At 40.9% G+C, this 16,850-nt stretch overlaps 1 protein-coding gene across 6 annotated transcripts in view; it reads right to left on the bottom strand.

The window, feature by feature from the left end:
• RPRD1B (regulation of nuclear pre-mRNA domain containing 1B) overlaps positions 1-16,850 on the bottom strand; it is an 83,651-nt gene that overhangs the window by 32,130 nt on the left and 34,671 nt on the right. The window contains exon 7 of one of the 6 annotated variants that reach the window (XR_308771.4): positions 4,942-5,054. The exons of the other annotated variants lie outside the window; for them this stretch is intronic. The gene's annotated coding sequence lies outside the window, so the exon portion shown is untranslated. The remainder of the gene's footprint in view (positions 1-4,941; positions 5,055-16,850) is intronic. 6 annotated transcript variants of the gene reach the window in all.

Here is a 16,850-nt window from a genome sequence, read left to right as displayed (position 1 = left end):
TTGTCTTTATGCCTTTTTTCTAGAGCCGCTCCTGAGGCATATGGAGGTTCCCAGGCTAGGGGTCTAATCGGAGCTGCAGCCACAGGCCTACGCCAGAGCCACAGCAACACGGGATCTGAGCCACGTCTGCGACCTACACCACAGCTCACAGCAACATTGGATCCTTAACCCACTGAGCAAGGCCAGGGATCGAACTTGCAACCTCGTGGTTCCTAGTCAGATTCATTAACCGCTGAGCCACGACAGGAACTCCTAAAGGCAATCTTTAAAAACAAAAATAAAAACAAACAAAAACCTCATTTGTTCTTAATTAAGGGTTTGTGTGTGTGGTATCTCATCATGCTTAGGCTATTATATTCTAGACATCATCAAAGAAACTTCATTTTAATAAAAGAAAATATGCTCCCCTGGCCAGGCCTAAAAGTGAATAGATCCTGCCTACACCTGCTTGTGTCACAGAGATTTCTTCTCATCCTCTTCCCATACAGATTTCTATTTTAAGAGCAGGTTCATGAGCCTGAGAAAGGATGAAAGTGGTACTCACTGAAAAGGATTAAAAAACACAGACTTGCAAGATACAAGGTAATATACAGAAGTCAATCACTTTTCCTACATACAAACAATGAACTAGTGGAATTTGAAATTAAAATTCAATACCATTTATATTAGCACTTAAAACAATGAAATACTTAAGTATAAATCTAAAAAATATTTATATGATTTATAGGAGGAAAACTACAAAATTCTGATGACTGAACAAAGAAGAAGAAAATAAATGGAGAGGTATTTCATGTTCATGGATAAGAAGATTCAATACTAAAAGATGTCAGTTCTCCCCAACTTGACCCATAGATCCAAGGCAATCTCAATAAAAACCACAACAAGTTATTATGTAGATGTAAACAAACTAATTTTAAAGTTGATATGGAGAGGCAAAAGATTCTTAAGAGTCAGCAAATATTACAAGAGAACAACAAAGTTAGACACTACCTGACTCTTAAGACGTACTGTGCTAAGCTGTGATAATCAAGACAATAGAGTACTGGCAAAAGAATAGACAAACAGATCAATGCACAACAGAACAGAGCCCAGAAATAGACCCATGTAAATAGTCAATTGATCTTTGACAAAGGAACAAAGGCAATACAGTGGAGAAAAGTCAGTATTTTTCAACAATGGTGCTGAAACAATTGCACATGCAAAAGGCTAAATCTAGATAACAAATCTCACATCCTTTATAAAAACTAAAACAAATCGTAGACCTAAATGTAAAACACAAAACTATAAACTCTTAGAAGATAACAGAAGAAAATCTAGATGATCTTCGGTTTGGTGATGACTTTTTAGATACAACACCAATGGCATAATCCATGAAAGAACTGATAAGCTGGACTTCATTAAAATGAAAAATTTCTACTCTGAAAAGATAAGCCAGAGACTAGGAGAAAATGTCTGTGAAAGACATCACATGTCACTAGGAAAATGCAAACTGAAAGAACACTGAGATACCACCACACACCGGTTAGAAAAGCTGGAAGTCCAGAACACTGACAATAGCACATGTTGGTAAAGATGGGGAGCAAGAGGAATGCTCAAGTACACTGCTAATGGGAATGCAAAATGTACAGCAACGTTGAAAGACTGACTGCTTGGCAGTTTCTTACAAAACTAAACGTACACTTAGCATATGATCCAACAATCACACTTGTTGGTATTTACTCAAAAGAGTTGAATACATCTGCCCACAAATACCTGCACATGATGTTAGAGCAGCCTTATTCACAACTGGCAAAAGATGGAAGCAACTAAGATGTCCTTTCGGTAGGTGAATGGATAAAGTTTGGTACATCCAAACAACAGAGTATTATTCAGCACTAAAAAGAAATGAGCTATGAAGCCATGAAAAGACACAGAGAAACCTTAAACACATATTTAGTGAAAAGCCAATCTGAAGAGACATTCTGGGAAAGGCAAAACCATGGAGACAAGGTTGGAGGGATGCAGGGATGAACAGGTGAAGCAGAAACGACCTTTAGAATAGTGATAATACTATAATGATGAATCATACATTTGCCCAAACTCATAGAATGGGCAACACCAATGTGAACCCTAATGAAAACTAAAGACTTTAGATGATTAACATGTGTCAATGTAGGTTCATTATCAGTAACAAATGTACCATTTCTGGAGGATGCTAATATTGGGGGCAACTATACATGTATGGGGACAGTAAGAATATGGGAAATCTTTGTACCTTTCTCTTAATTTTGCTGTGAACCTAAAACTGTTTTTAAAAATAGCCTTAAAAAAAAAAAAAAAAAAAAAAAAAAAAAAAAAGACCTAAGGGCCAAGAGGTTAAAATCTATCAGCCAGAGTGACAAGGCATACACCCTGAATATCCACATACAGGTAAAGACTGCCTTTAAAACTGTTAAAACATGTACCTGCTTAACTGGGACCATTTAATGACTCAGCTTAATACCTTGAGGAGAGATAAGCAGATTAGAATTCACAGCATTATAACTGGAATCTAATATCCAGCACAAATGAACATCTCCTCAGAAAAGAAAATCATGGACTTGGAGAAGAGACTTGTGGCTGCCTGATGGGAGGGATTGGGAGCTTGAGCTTATCAGACACAACTTAGAATAGATTTACAAGGAGATCCTGCTGAATAGCATTGAGAACTATGTCTAGATACTCATGTTGCAACAGAACAAAGGGTGGGGGAAAAACTGTAATTGTAATGTATACATGTAAGGATAACCTGACCCCCTTGCTTTTTTTTTTATTTTCCTTGTACAGTGGGAAAATAAAAAAAAAAAAAAAAAAGAATTCACAGCAAGCTCTGATTAGGTCAAACTGAGGCTATAGTAATTTTACAGTCCCCTAAACAAATTTAGTAGAAACTAACTCTATGATCTCCTAACCCCCCCCCACTTTTTTTTTTAATTAGATACAATCTTTTCCAAATATAGCCATCTATAAATGCTGCCATGGACCAACACAAAGAATGAATCTAAACCAAACTACCTCCCAAATACAAATCTGGCCTTCACTTGCCTCCCAGTTGTCTCTCTTGTTATGCTCCTCGGTCAGGTAATGGCACTGCCTTCCTAGTTATTCTCTTAGGTTTTGAAGAGGCAGGGGAGACAGACCTTAGGAGAATCCAAGAGTCTTTTTTTCCTCAACCTACTAGCCTGCCTTCTAACAAGTGTGGTCCACAAGCTCTGCTACTATGAGGTTCCAAACCAAGCCCACAGCAACTCCTGTGCTCAGCAGAGACCCAAGCTTCTTTTCATGACAACACGAAAACAACTTTAAAGTACTGAAACCCATTCAAATTCTTGTGAGTTACTGAGTGTGCTGCATCCCACAATCTCTGCCAAGTACTGCTCAGAGAAATGATGTATCAAGGGGATCACGTGCTCTTCGTTTAAAATACCTTACACTGGTGTGTAATAGAGGATTTAGCCTTTAATCTAAGGCTCATGCTACCCTGCCTGGTACAGGAATTTGAGAGATCAAGACCTGCACCATTTACACAAGCAGATGACACTGATGCACCGATCCTGCTCATCATTCTTCTCTCCCCACCGCTGGGTCACCTCACCCACGATCCCCATGGCTCTTTTTTGCACTCTTCAGACACTTGCCTTTTCCCTCACTACCAATCTTAAACAAGAAAAGGCAAGGCAAACCCAGGTAGCTCTGCTGCTTTTCTTCCCCGGCTCATGCATAATTTATACCAGGGTGGTGGGCAGAGGTGAAGGGTTGAGCCGAATCCTCCCCTGGGCTACATGCACCTACTGCAGCAACCCCCCGCCCCCTGACGAGGTCACAGGGAGCCAGAAAACAGGTCAGGGTTCTACCAGATCTGCTGTTACCACTGCCCAGTTTCAAACCCTTGAGGAGAGGGGGTAGAGGGGAAAGTGGGCACCTGTGATGAACAGCGAAAAAATGTTTAAAATATAGACAGTATAGGCCCTATGTGCAGTTCTAAGATAATGCCTATGATTTATGCTCCAAGCAAAGATCTGGAATCTTGCCTCATACTCTCCGAACTTGCAAGGGAAGACGTGTGGATCCAGCTGATACTATGGGAACACAGACCGGCCCAGAGCACCAAGACAACTGGCTGAAGGAAGCAAGGCAGACACAACCTGCCGCGCTGTAGATGAGCTGGGGACAAGATGGTCAGAAATGACAGGGGTTGACACTGCAACGACCTTTCTACAGGAATTTCATTTTCAAAAACAAAATTATAAGCATTTCTTCTAGCAACTCATGTTAATAAACACCAATTAAAATGTAAACACTGTCAAACCTAGAGTTTTCTTGCAAAGAAGTATTTACATGAGAAAATTTATGTTAGAAATAACACCACAGGCAGGGATTTGATTTCTAGTAACAAGAAACAAGGGATTTGATTTCTAGTAACAAGACTCCCGTTTTTCTTTTTCTTGCCCTGTTGTGCTATAGGACATACGGTATATAAAAATCACCCACTGCTCAGCTACTCCCAGTTTAGAGTCATAAAGGGTTACTGTGCACAAAGAAGTTTATGAAGGGCCCTGCTTTAAAGGTGACCTGCCACACTGCATTTAAGGCAAAGAACAGCTTCATCACATGAAGGGCGAGAGCCAGGCAGGACGGGGATGCTGACCCCTGCCCTAATATTACTGAACAGGCTCACTCAGCCCCCTCATCCTGCCAGGACGCTTAGCTCTTGCCACCGAGGTTCACAGGAGCTACACTTAGAAATCACAGATTTTACTTAAACCACAATGAATTAATTCTCTCTTTCATTCATTTTTTTAAAAGGGAAAATACAATATGTAACTCTTCCGACTGAAAATAAGAATGCTGCTTTTAATTCTTCTCCAAGGATCTATGCAGAACATTAACAACAAAACAAAACAAAACAAAACCATTACTGACCTGTACCTCTCTCCCAGCCAGCTCCATGCTCCATATGACTTAGTGGCAGCTGCGACATTTCAAAATGATACATTCTGGGTGTCACAGCAGGGCTGGAGCTGCTGAGTAAGATGCTGGGGAAGATATAAGGAAAAGAGGAAGTTGTGGCTCCAATTCCAGTACTCAGGGCCTCTCAGCTCCATCACCAAAAGTGGTAATAAAAGTACTGCTGGGCTCAGAATGGGCCACCCCCATCTATGGCCACAATAGCATATTGATTATTCTGAACTGATGTTTTCTGAGAAAGATGCAAGAAAAAAAAAAAAAAAAATCTGACCCTCCTGTTTCCCTAAAAAGCAGGAAATAAATCTAATGTGAATGGCTTACTCTCTGCAGCTAGAGGTGAGGACCCCCTTATTGTCAGAGACAGAATTCAGAGTCAAGGAGTCTGTATAAACAAACACTGTTACTTTTTAAATTTACTACCCCAAGCCCAAACTGTTTATTTTCTAATTAAGCACTTCAAACCCAAGTTTCCTGCTGCTGTCAATTCTTCACAAATTTATTGCCTGTCTAAAGTCTAAAAAAGCTGCCTGTCTCAGCCACTTCATAGGTCCTACTTCTATGAGATCTCTGTGTGCATGACTAAAAATGTGCTTCTGCTTCTCCTCTTCATCTGCCTCTGTCACTTTTATCATGAGTCCAGCCACAAGAGCTCAAGAGGGGCAGAGGGGAGGAGTTCTCTTGAGGTGCAGAGGTTTAAGGGTCTAGTAGCTGTCACTGCTGTGGCATGGGTTTGATCTACGACCCAGGAACTTCTACATGCCTTGGGTGTGGCAAAAAAAAAAAAAAAAAAAAGAAAGAAAGAAAGAAAAGAAAAGAAAAGAGAAGCAGAGGGGGTAAACGCCTCTCTGACCCCTCAATGGCACATAAAGTATTTCCCAGGAGGGAAAATGACAAAAATGACTACAATTAGAGGAGCATTCTCAGAGCAATCCAACCATCTAGTGTAGGAATCAAATGGAACAGGCTTCTTAAGCTTGAAATCATACCATAAAATATTTTCAGGGTATTTCTTCCCAGAGGATCATCTACACAAAAGGCTTTAAGGAGCTTCTACTATCACAACAAAAACTGACTTCTGACAGAGATTTGCAAAAGCATGGGAAGAAGAATGAAAAATTACTGTATAAATGTAACTAAACTAATAAAAATGAGACTAACAAAAATAAAATCAATTTTAAGACTGGGAAAATTTTCAAACTTTAATGTAAGGCTAAAAGGTACAATTTAACAGATGTCCATAAAAGTGCTTTAAAGAGAGACTTATTAAAAAAAACTCACCTGGGTCCTTCAAAAATGCTACATCATTTATGTAATGGGTCCCTCTTTATACAAAACCAAGTAAAGCCAAAATACTAGCTTACAAGAAGATTTATAATATAATTCTTCTTTTTTAAAGTTAATCTTCAAGAACATAAGCTTTATGCAAATAATGCCCTCACAAACTGACTTCCTCAATGACCATTTTTAACCAAAACCCCTCAGGTTATTAATGCTGTGACAACACCCAAGTGCAGGCCTTTCCATTGTTTCTCCTTTTGAGCCAAATACTGGTGGAGTCAAGTATTCCTGGCGGGCAGTTAAAAGCAAAGGGTAGAAAGGAAAAGGACATCTTTAACACAGAATAATTTTAAGCAATGTTTATTATATTTTTAAGTGCTAAAAGGTCTGCTTGGAACAAAGTAGCCTGCAGGTTATTGCACTGCATTTGGATACAGCTCTCTATACAAGCAGTAAAAAGACTTCAATTCCTTCCCATTATCAAACAAAATAAAGAAAATGCATTTCCTAGCTTCTCCAAAAAAGGCTGGGGGCGTATCACTTCCCTCCCACTAGAGGGAGGTCTCTGTGGTAGAACAGAACAAACTTGCAGAAAATCCAGGTTCAGATCCTACTCTACCCTTGAGTAGGTGTGACACTTGACTCTACTTTGCTGGGCTTAGCGTCCTCCTAGCTGAGATGGGAATGGAAATAATGCCTATAACCTGGGTTGAGGGGTGAAGGTGAGATCTGAATGAGACCAAGCACTTGTTAAACTGTTCAAAGTTGATGAGCAGATCTGAGGGGGTAAAGAACAATCGCTCCTCTCATGCTTATTATTTTATAGGTAATACTTACTCTTCCTGATTTCTATGTTAAGAAAAGATGTGCAAGGAGTTCCCATTGTAGCTTGATGGAAATGAATCTGACTAGGATCCACGAGGACACAGGTTTGATCCCTGGCCTCACTCAGTGGGTTGAGGATCCGGCGTTGCCATGAGCTGTGGTGTAAGCCACAGATGTGGCTTGGATCTGGCACTGCTGTGGCTGTGGTGTAGGCCAGTGGCTACAGCTCCAATTTGACTCCTAGCCTGGGAACTTGCATATGCTGTCTCATCCCTAAAAAGCCAAAAAAAAAAGTTGCAGAATTGAAAAAAAAAAAGAGAGAGAGAATTACTAATAGGGTACAAAATCTTTCTTTCTACAAACCATTTGAGTATGCCCTGAAAATTTAGCACATTTTCTAGAAGCTGGCTTGAGAAAATGAAAAGACCTTTGACCTCCAAGACAAGGGGGGAAAAAGTCACAGAACTATGTAATTAGATGGCACCATTTGAGAGAAGGGAAAGAATCTGTCTCAGGAGTAAAGCCTAGATCTCGCCCTCCACCGGAAGGAGTCCCTGTCAAAGATATCCTCTGATCTAGCCTAGAGATGAACCGAGCTGCAACTATCTGCCACCTCAGGTCAAGACGCTGAGCCAAGCACCGGGATGGGGCTGGGATGGAAGAATGACAGCATGGAGAGGATTTTATGATCATTTTATGATCTCAAGCAATCTGGAAACAGAATGATGAACTACATGGTGCTTTGAAGGAAAATGACAGAGAGCTGTAAGAGTACATATAGGGGGCGGCAGCGGGGAAAGACCTGGCTTTACAGGGTGGAGATGGGAGTGGGGTGTCAGGGAAATACTGTTTGATTTGGGATATAATGATGACTGGGGATCGACCAAGTAAGGGTAATTCATGGGAAGTAAAGGAGGAAGAGTGTTCTAGGCAGAGAGAACAGCACACATGAGGACAGAGATAAAAGAAGGCAGGCATGGACAAAGTGCAACAGAACATGGCAAGAGATATGAGCTGAAGAGGTCAGCAAGGATCACGTCCTGGGGTGGAGGTAGGGGGATGGGGACATACAAGGATTGGGGATATATTCTAGGAGCAATGGGAAGCCATTTAAATGTCTGAGTGGAGAATGACATGCTCAGAGCTGCATTCTGAAAACATCACAGGCTACCACATGAAGAATGGATCACAGGGCATAAGAACAAATGCAGATGAATCAGTAATAAGTACTGAGGGGACCAGGTGTGAGATGGGGGCAGTCTAGACTAAGGAAGTGGAAGTGGAGACAGAGATGAAGAGATGGGGACAAATACAAGAAAAATCAAGGAGATGAAAATCACAATGGCTCGGCGACTACTCCAATATGGAAAACGGGTGACAGAAAGGCGCAGCAGAGAAGCTGAGGACAGGAGAAGCTAGGACAGGAGGAAGGCGATCTGACTGATTTGGGAGATGGGAAAAATAGTGGGAGAAACACCAGATGAGGTCCAGTGTCTGATTCTGATGAATGGCAATGCTATTCTCCAAGACAGGGAAAGAGGAAGAAAGGAAAGGTTGGAAGGGAGAACATGGTATGCTGTGCCTATAGTAAGTATGAAGTGTTTGTGGAAATAAGACACAGGGGTCTCAAGTACGAGGAAAGGCCTAGAAAAAGATCTAGATTTGAGCCATCAGCACACAAAGAAAGGTCTAGAATGAAAAAACAACAACAACAACAACAACAAAAAACTCTAAAGGAATACATTTAAAGGGTGAGGATGGAGAAGTTTACTACAGAACAAAAAAACTAGGAATTCTCTTGCGGTTTAAGGATCTGGCACTGTCATTCCAGTGACTTGAGTTGCTACACTGGTAAGGGTTCAGTCCCTGGCCTGGGAACTTCCACATGCCACAGGCATGGCCCCAAAAAAGGGGGAAAAAACCTAAAATTGGTGGAGAGGTGGGTACAGAAACCAAATAAGGAAAACACATAAAAAGTAATAAATAGTATTAAATGCTACAGAGAGGGCCAAAAAGAGTAAAGGAGATGAGAAACAATGAGAAATGTCTTTTGGCTTTCAAGATTAAACTACTGGTGAGGGATTTTGAGGACAGTCATGGAGATACGCCTGCAAAGCTGCAATGGGGCAGGCAGAGGCAACAAGGGAAAACAGGACATGGCAGTACATACAGAGGGATGGTGGTGGTGGTGCAGGGCTGTGCTCATATGAATGTGATTAGAAAAACAAATCAGAGAAGCAAAGCATGCTACCTGCTGAGAAGGACCCCTTCAGCCAGCCTACTGGGTCTGCAAGGAAAATAAATTGGTTCTAAAGGTCCTATGTGATAAGGAATAGCAAACACTAACAACTTAGGTTAGACAAGAGTTTGAACCTGTTTGCCCCAGGTGAGGGTAAAATTGTTATTTTATAAAATGAAAAACCACATCAAAGATAAGAGGCTGCAAAGACCATTGACTTTAGTAGAGGAACCCAGAAAGAGCTTGGAATGGGCACTGCAGATCTTCACCACCAAATCCTAACTGGGATAAATGGTATCTTTCTAGGAATAACTCCCAGTGAGAGTCTACGTCCTATGGAGCAGCAACACCGTGGACTCGGAAAAACACCAAACACATCATACCAGTCCTTAAGACAAAAAAGTGGGATGTCTATTTATAATCACTATCCAAACCCCAAGAACGCTTAGCATGCCACCGGCAAATTTTTGTTGAGGTGAAATCTGCAAAGTTACTCAGCTTAAAATTCTGAAAGTACCTAATGACTAGAGTAAGCAAGAGAGATGTCCACACTTTCCTAAAAATATTCGAAGAATCTGAATAAGGAAGAGAAAAAAATGAGGCCTGCAAAGTCATGATGACAGTTGGCTGGTACATCACTTCTCCACATGAAGCATGTCATACTTCTGGGGAGCTCAGGGACTTTGTTTGCAAAGGTTTCATTCTGACTGTTATTTCATTATAACCATGCACATTTTTTGCCTTAATCATGGAAAAAAGACTCTTCCTGATGGTGTATTTCAAGTCCTACATTTTATAGGGAAAAACAAAGTCAGAGATGTAATTTACAAGATAGCAGAATATGACACAATCCAATTTTCTTCCCCCGACTTGAAGTGGGAGTAGAAGGCCCTACTTCAAGGCCTTAACAGGAGTAGGAACATTCATAAAGACTAAAATAGCTATTTGCTTAAAATAACATGTATCCATTGGGTCAAACAGACACTTAGACACAAGAGCTCAAATTCCTGTAATCTGAACTCTGCTCTCAAAGTTATGTTCACAAAGTCAGTGTTATAATAAGTACCTGCTATTTTCCCACAGCTGTTTCAAATGTAAACACAATTTAAAACCCAGAAGAGAGCCCCATTTGTTTAATTATTCAGTGTTCATTCCTCCATAAAACAAAGATTAATCCTTAACTTGGAGATGTATGCACATATATATCTTTTATCTGTCTGCCTGTCTATAAAGCACAATGAAGCTCTGGACTGCTTAAGACGCTTTGAAAAAGCAAAAACCCCTAAGATATAAATGCATACTAGGGGAAAAGACCTTGAAATGTGTATGACTTGCAGCGTACTTAAAAACAAGCAATCATCTGCACATATATGAAATCCTTTTTTTGAAATGTATAGGAAGGAAATAATCCAGATAATGAAAGTTAGCCACCCCCCAAAACCCACAAAAAACAAATGTTCAATAAAAATAAACACTGAATATCCAACCACAGGTATTCCAGTAGCCATTTAAAATGCTTATAAAGTTGCGTCAATAAGGAAAGATGATGATGTAAAGTTTAAAAAAGCATGACATTATGATTATTTAAAATCTGAAATAAGAGGGACAAAATAAAGGAAATATACTCAAATTAAAAGCAGTTATCTCTGGGTAGTGAAATTATTTTATAAGTTTCCTATGATGTGCTTTTATCATCAGAAAAAAACAAACGAAAAAAAAAAAAAAAACCCAAATATTAGCTGAATAAGAATGAATGTTTTGGAGTTGCTGTGGTGCAGAAAAAATGAATCTGACTAGCATCAATGAGGAGGCGGGTTTGATCCCCAGCCTTGCTCAGTGGGTTAGGAATCCGGTGTTGCCGTGAGCTGTGGTGTAGGTTGCAGACATGGCTCAGATCCCACGTTGCTATGACTATAGCATGGGCCAGCAGTTGCAGCTGATTCAACCCCTAGCCTGAGAACCTCCATATGCCTCTTGTGCAGCCCTAAAAAGACCAAAAAAAAAAAGCTGAACTACACATATGAAAACAATGCTATGGAATTATGGAATTTGAGTTGGGAGAGCTCTGAAATCATGACACTTTTTACAACCTGAAGTCTCAAATGTCAATGAACTACATCCTTAAGGTCATCAAGTACATGATGTACATTATATGGGGCAGTTTTCTTCCTGAAGTGACAGATTAATACAGAAAGAACACGCATGCATCTATGTGCACACAGACCGATAGAGGCTCCAGCTGCAAATATGGCCTGAGCTAGAAGGGTCAGCAGCCCCTGAAATGAAGGGAAGGAATCCAAGGAAGCAAGACACCACCTCCAAACACCAAATTACTCAAAACATACAACTCAAGAAAAGTCCTCACCTATTGGAGGGAAACCTATTTTAAAAAGAAAAAAATCCCACATCAAAGCAAGGATGCAAAAAAGGAGTGAGCAAGCCAATGCCTCCTATGCAGTTACAACCCCACGATCCACTTGACTAGGGTGAGCAGACGGACCTGCTCCAGCGACTGTGGTAACAGCCTGTGGTGCTGCCAGTGCTGCTCGTCCAGGGAGGAAAGAATGACAACTAAGGAATAGCAGTGAGTGGAGAGGACCAGTCAGCAGGTGGGCCAGGCAGGGCCTCTCAGCAGCCGGGGAACACAGGAGATGATTACTGGAGTCAGGATTTAGGAGAATGGGGCTCTGGTCACTGTCTTCCTGTGACCTTAAACTGCTGATGTAAATGCTAGGCTTTGTTTTCTCATCTAACATGAGGGTTAGATCACCTGCTCCCATCTGCCCTTACTGTAATGGACAATGAGATACTGGCTTTCATCACCACAGGGAAGGGGAAGAATTTACTCCAAAGCTGACAAACAGAGAGCTCTCTATCTCCACCTATTGCCTATCCCATTACTGAAATGAACACTTCTAACCATCTGCACCCTGCAGGGAGGTGGGGGATGCTGCCAAAAACAACAGACGGCCATCAGTTTGGTTTAGTACCCACTCAGCTACAGCCAAAGAATTTCTCAAGTTGTTACAACCAAATTACAAACAGATATACAAAGAGTCACAAGACAATGCTGGATTCTGGGCCCTTTCCCCCTTCCCAGCTGTGCTGTCTAAAGTAGAAGGCTGTACTCCTGAGTATTCATTAGAGCCAAGGGGGAGGTGCCAAGCTAGGACGAAAGAGCAGCAGGCCCAAGTTCAATGAGCAATTTCTCCCTTTCTCTAAAAGCAAGAGCAGGCATGGTGACAGCAGGAGGGAACTTACTTAGAACCTTGGCAGCAGAGTGGGCTCGCTCAAACTCAGAAAGGTCTTCTCAGGGGCCACTCTAGAATGCTTTCATGCAACCATTTTAATCCTCCTACATAAAATGTCATGTCTCTAAAACGAGATTCTTGGGATTGCTGAAATGCCTCAACTCTGGCTATTCTTCTGTTTAGTGTCCTTCTGCTGTGACCCAACCTTACGAAATAATTAAAGAACCAACCAAATAAACAAAAACACACACCTGATAGGAAAACTACAAAATGTCTGCTTTGAATTGTATTCCTCATCTGTGGCTAATTCTGGGTTCAAGTTTCTTCACCAATTCAGAAGTTTAACTACATATACTATCTCTAAGGTTCTGTCCAGCTCAACAACCCCGTTAAGGACCTCAGCTAGACATCCAGGCCTCCTTTATTTTGCAGAGTGAAGCTGGCTGACTTGACTGTGCCCTGGTGACTTTGGGGAGTGCCCACACATACATATGCATGCCTTCTATACATGGGTAAACACTGCCGACTGAAAGGAGGCACATACTATCCTCTACCATGGTCCCTGTTATCAATGGCACCTAAATAGGTCCTTTCTAATGTCAAATATCAGTAAGTGATACTCCAGCATGGCTTTTAAAATTCTACGGAAGAAATTAAAGAGTATCTAAATAGGGAGTTCCCATTATGGCTCAGTGGTCAAGGAACCCAACTAGCATCCATGAGGACACGGGTTTGATCCCTTGCCTCGCTTCAGTGGGTTGGGGATCCGGCGTTGCCGTGAGCTGTGGTGTAGGTGGCAGATGCGGCTCAGATTCCACACTGCTGTGGTTCTGGTGCAGGCTGGCATCTACAGCTCCAATTGGACCCCCAGCCTGGGAACCTCCATATGCCACAGGTGCAGCCCTTAAAAAAAATTAAAAAAAAAGAGGAGTAACTAAATAAAATAAATGGGAAGATATCCCATGTTCACAGACTGAAAGACTTAAGATTGTTAAGATGGCAACAGTGCCCAAAACAGTCTCCAATTCAATACAATTCCTATTAAAATTCCAACAACCTTTATTGCAGAAATGGAAAGGATGATCCTCAAATTCACAGAGAACTGCAAGAGGCCCCAGTCAAACAATACTGAAAAAGAACAAAGTTTGAGGACTCACATTTTCTGATTCGAAAACTAACTATGAAGCTACAGTGATCAAAACAGTTGTGCTACTGGCATAGGACATATAGATTAGTGGAAGAGTCCAGAAATAAACCCATACATTTATGGCCAACTGATTTTTGACAGAAGTGCCATTATGAGTAATGATGTTATAAACAGCTGTGTAAAAGTTTTTGTGTGGAGATATGTTAAGGAGGTAAAATTATGGGTGCCTGCCCCCCCCTTTTTTCTTCAATGCTTGTACAAATAATTTCTTCCTCTCTCTCTCCCTTTCACAAGCCCCAACCAGACAGAACATACCCCTATCATGCATTCTTCAAACTGACAAGACAGAAATTCTGTCCATCCTACTCTATCTATGGTTTGTGAGCTTCCATCAGTCACTTGGGATAATGGTGACTGTTACCCAGAAACAAATCTTCCCTTTGCTCTAAAAACTGAAGTTTAGGGAGTTTTCGTTGTGGCTCAGCACTAACAAACCCAACTAGTATCCTTGAGGGACTTGGGTTTGATCCCTGGCCTAGCTCACTGATTAAAGCATCCAGCGTTGCTATGAGCTGTGGGTATAAGTTGCAGACACAGCTTGGATCTGGCGCTGCTGTGGCTGTGGTGTAGGCTGGCAGCTGCAGCTCTGATTCAACCTCTAGCCTGGAAACTTCCATATGCAACAGGGGAGGCCCTAAAATTACCCCCCCCCCAAAAAAAACCAAACAAAAACAACAGCTGAAGTTTAGAGGCTTTTCTGGTACCTTTGGTCTTTTCCTTTTTGAATTCATCTTCTTTTATATCCTCATTCCTCATCCTCACTTCTGTGCTGCTATTTATGCTTCCTTCTACATGCCTTCTTTCCCACTTCTGTTTTCTCATGTGCATGACAAATATTAAGCAGCTTTCCTTCTAACCTTGCCTAGAGTTTAAGGCCAATGTCAACCATCTCAAAACGAATCACGATTCTACTTAAAGGAAAAAAAAAGAAAAGTAACACAAAGGAAGAAACCTGGTTTCCATCAAATACTCACCTTTCTTTACTAATGTATTCTTTACAACCAAGAATTAATTTTTTAATGCGACCTAAAATAAAAACCCCTCTTCTTTATAGAATAAGCTTACATCAGATGATGAATATCACTCACAGAACAAATGTCTACTGAGGAGTAGTTATGTTTCTGACATTGTAAGAGCAACCAAAGAGCACATATTCCAGTGAACTTTGGAAGACCCACTGAAGGCATTACATTGTTAAAAAATGGACTGTGTGCTCTATAATTCTCTTATGTTTTAAATAAACTTCTGACCAACTTAATATGTTAAACTATTAACACTTCATTTTTTCTTGGTCTATTCTAACTTAAACACAATGAGTTAGAACAGTCCCTTACTTATACCATTTCTCACACTCTACTTTAACTCTTTTTTGGCTGCTGTCCCCTCCCTCCCCCAACTAGAGTGGAAGCTCACTGAAAGAGGGCGCACATCCTGCTTTGTCTGCCTCCTGCCTGGCATGAGCTTTGCTGAAGTGATGGATGAATAAACAACTCAACTCCTTATAGAGTACGGAGCCTAACTCCCAGAGAGGGGCTCTGGCACCCCACTCCCATTGCTTCAGTCTTCTTTCACACGTTTGTCTGCTCCAGTCTGGCTGTTTCCCATTTACAAACATATCTCTCTCCCTCAACTGCTACCTCCTTTCACAAAATGGCTTTACTGCCTGCCAGGAAGTTCGGACTTAACCTTAAACCACAATCATAATTGCCAATTGTCTCCTTGATCCGTATTATGTACAATCGCTTGGTTTGGTTTTATGTTCACCCATGCTCTTTATTCAAGAATATGACTTCCTTGAGGGCAGAAACACAATCTCTCTGTGAGCCATAACTGTCTTCTACATCCCAGGGTCTGAATCATCCTAGACTCTTTGAATCATTATACTCCTTTCCACAAAATTTAGACGCTACCGAAAGATCTAACAAAAAACTCTCAAGGGAAAGAACGAAAAGGTATGCTTGTTAAATAAGGAAGACATAGACTTGACAAAAACGAACAAAAAAACCTCAAGTGTTAACAAATTAGAACTTTGGGAAGAAAAGAGACTCTCAAGTAAATAACTACACTTCCAGAGTTCTGAGAGTTCCATATTTATACACTAACAGTAGTGAAAAGATTAAAAAATAAAAGCAGATTTCACTAACATTCTGATGTATCAGTTTTAAAACAAGGATTGGAAGTGTTAAAAAATAAAGATATGTTGATAGTATACTTTATACACTGTCTTCATCAATAAGAGACTTTTGGAAGATTTAGAAGAATTCACAGTAATAATGCAACTTTCAAGTGGCACCAACTTAGCAAGTTTTATCAGCACCATAAAGATATAATGGAATTAAGACCACTCTATTATGGAAAGTGAGAGAAAAATCTTAGATTCTAGGGAACAGACCGTTCATACTTTTAGCATACATGGATAAAGAAAGAATTAAAGCCATCTCTTAACATCTTATATCTAGAGGATGATTTTTTAAATGCAGCAAATTTAGCTCCAATTTTACAATGAACAGTTTTGCTTGAGTGGCGATAAGACATGGTTTGGGATAAGAACCATTCAGAATCTGGCCTTTGCAGTGGTGGGACACACCTGTTCTGAAATTAAAGCAATGGAATTCCAATACCCAGATGAGTAAAGAAATTTGGGTTGGAAAGCGGTAAAACAGACTTGAATCTCTGACCCGTATCAATGACCTCTTGTGGCAATCTAGCAGACCACCGGTTCTACAGACACCAGAAAGATCCCCCAAGAAAAAGATGGAGGAAAGTGCAACTTGGAGAAAGGGAGACAAAGAGTTAATTCACTCTGCCAACCCAATCTCCTTCTCAAAGTCTCTGTCCTCTATGGTAGCTTGCCACGTTCCACCCAACAGCAGCTGCTCATGATAATCAATGTCTGACAGATCAGAGAAAGCCCTTAATGTGTCGCCAAGGGGCAGTTCAACAGATGGCATGGTGACTTACAACCAGAATCATTAATTACACTCTCTTATTAGTCCCAGGGCACAGTGCTGAAAATGCTTCCTCAGTGAAAGACGGGCATTTCAGATAAATGACCGTCTGGTAC

The sequence above is a fragment of the Sus scrofa genome, chromosome 17, assembly GCF_054392235.1.
Source record: "Sus scrofa isolate SSC_HxYL_T2T_F1_AM1 chromosome 17, Sscrofa_HxYL_maternal_Yorkshire_Landrace_v2.0, whole genome shotgun sequence".
Lineage (NCBI taxonomy): Eukaryota > Metazoa > Chordata > Mammalia > Artiodactyla > Suidae > Sus > Sus scrofa.
This window is presented reverse-complemented; position numbering and strand designations above follow the sequence as displayed.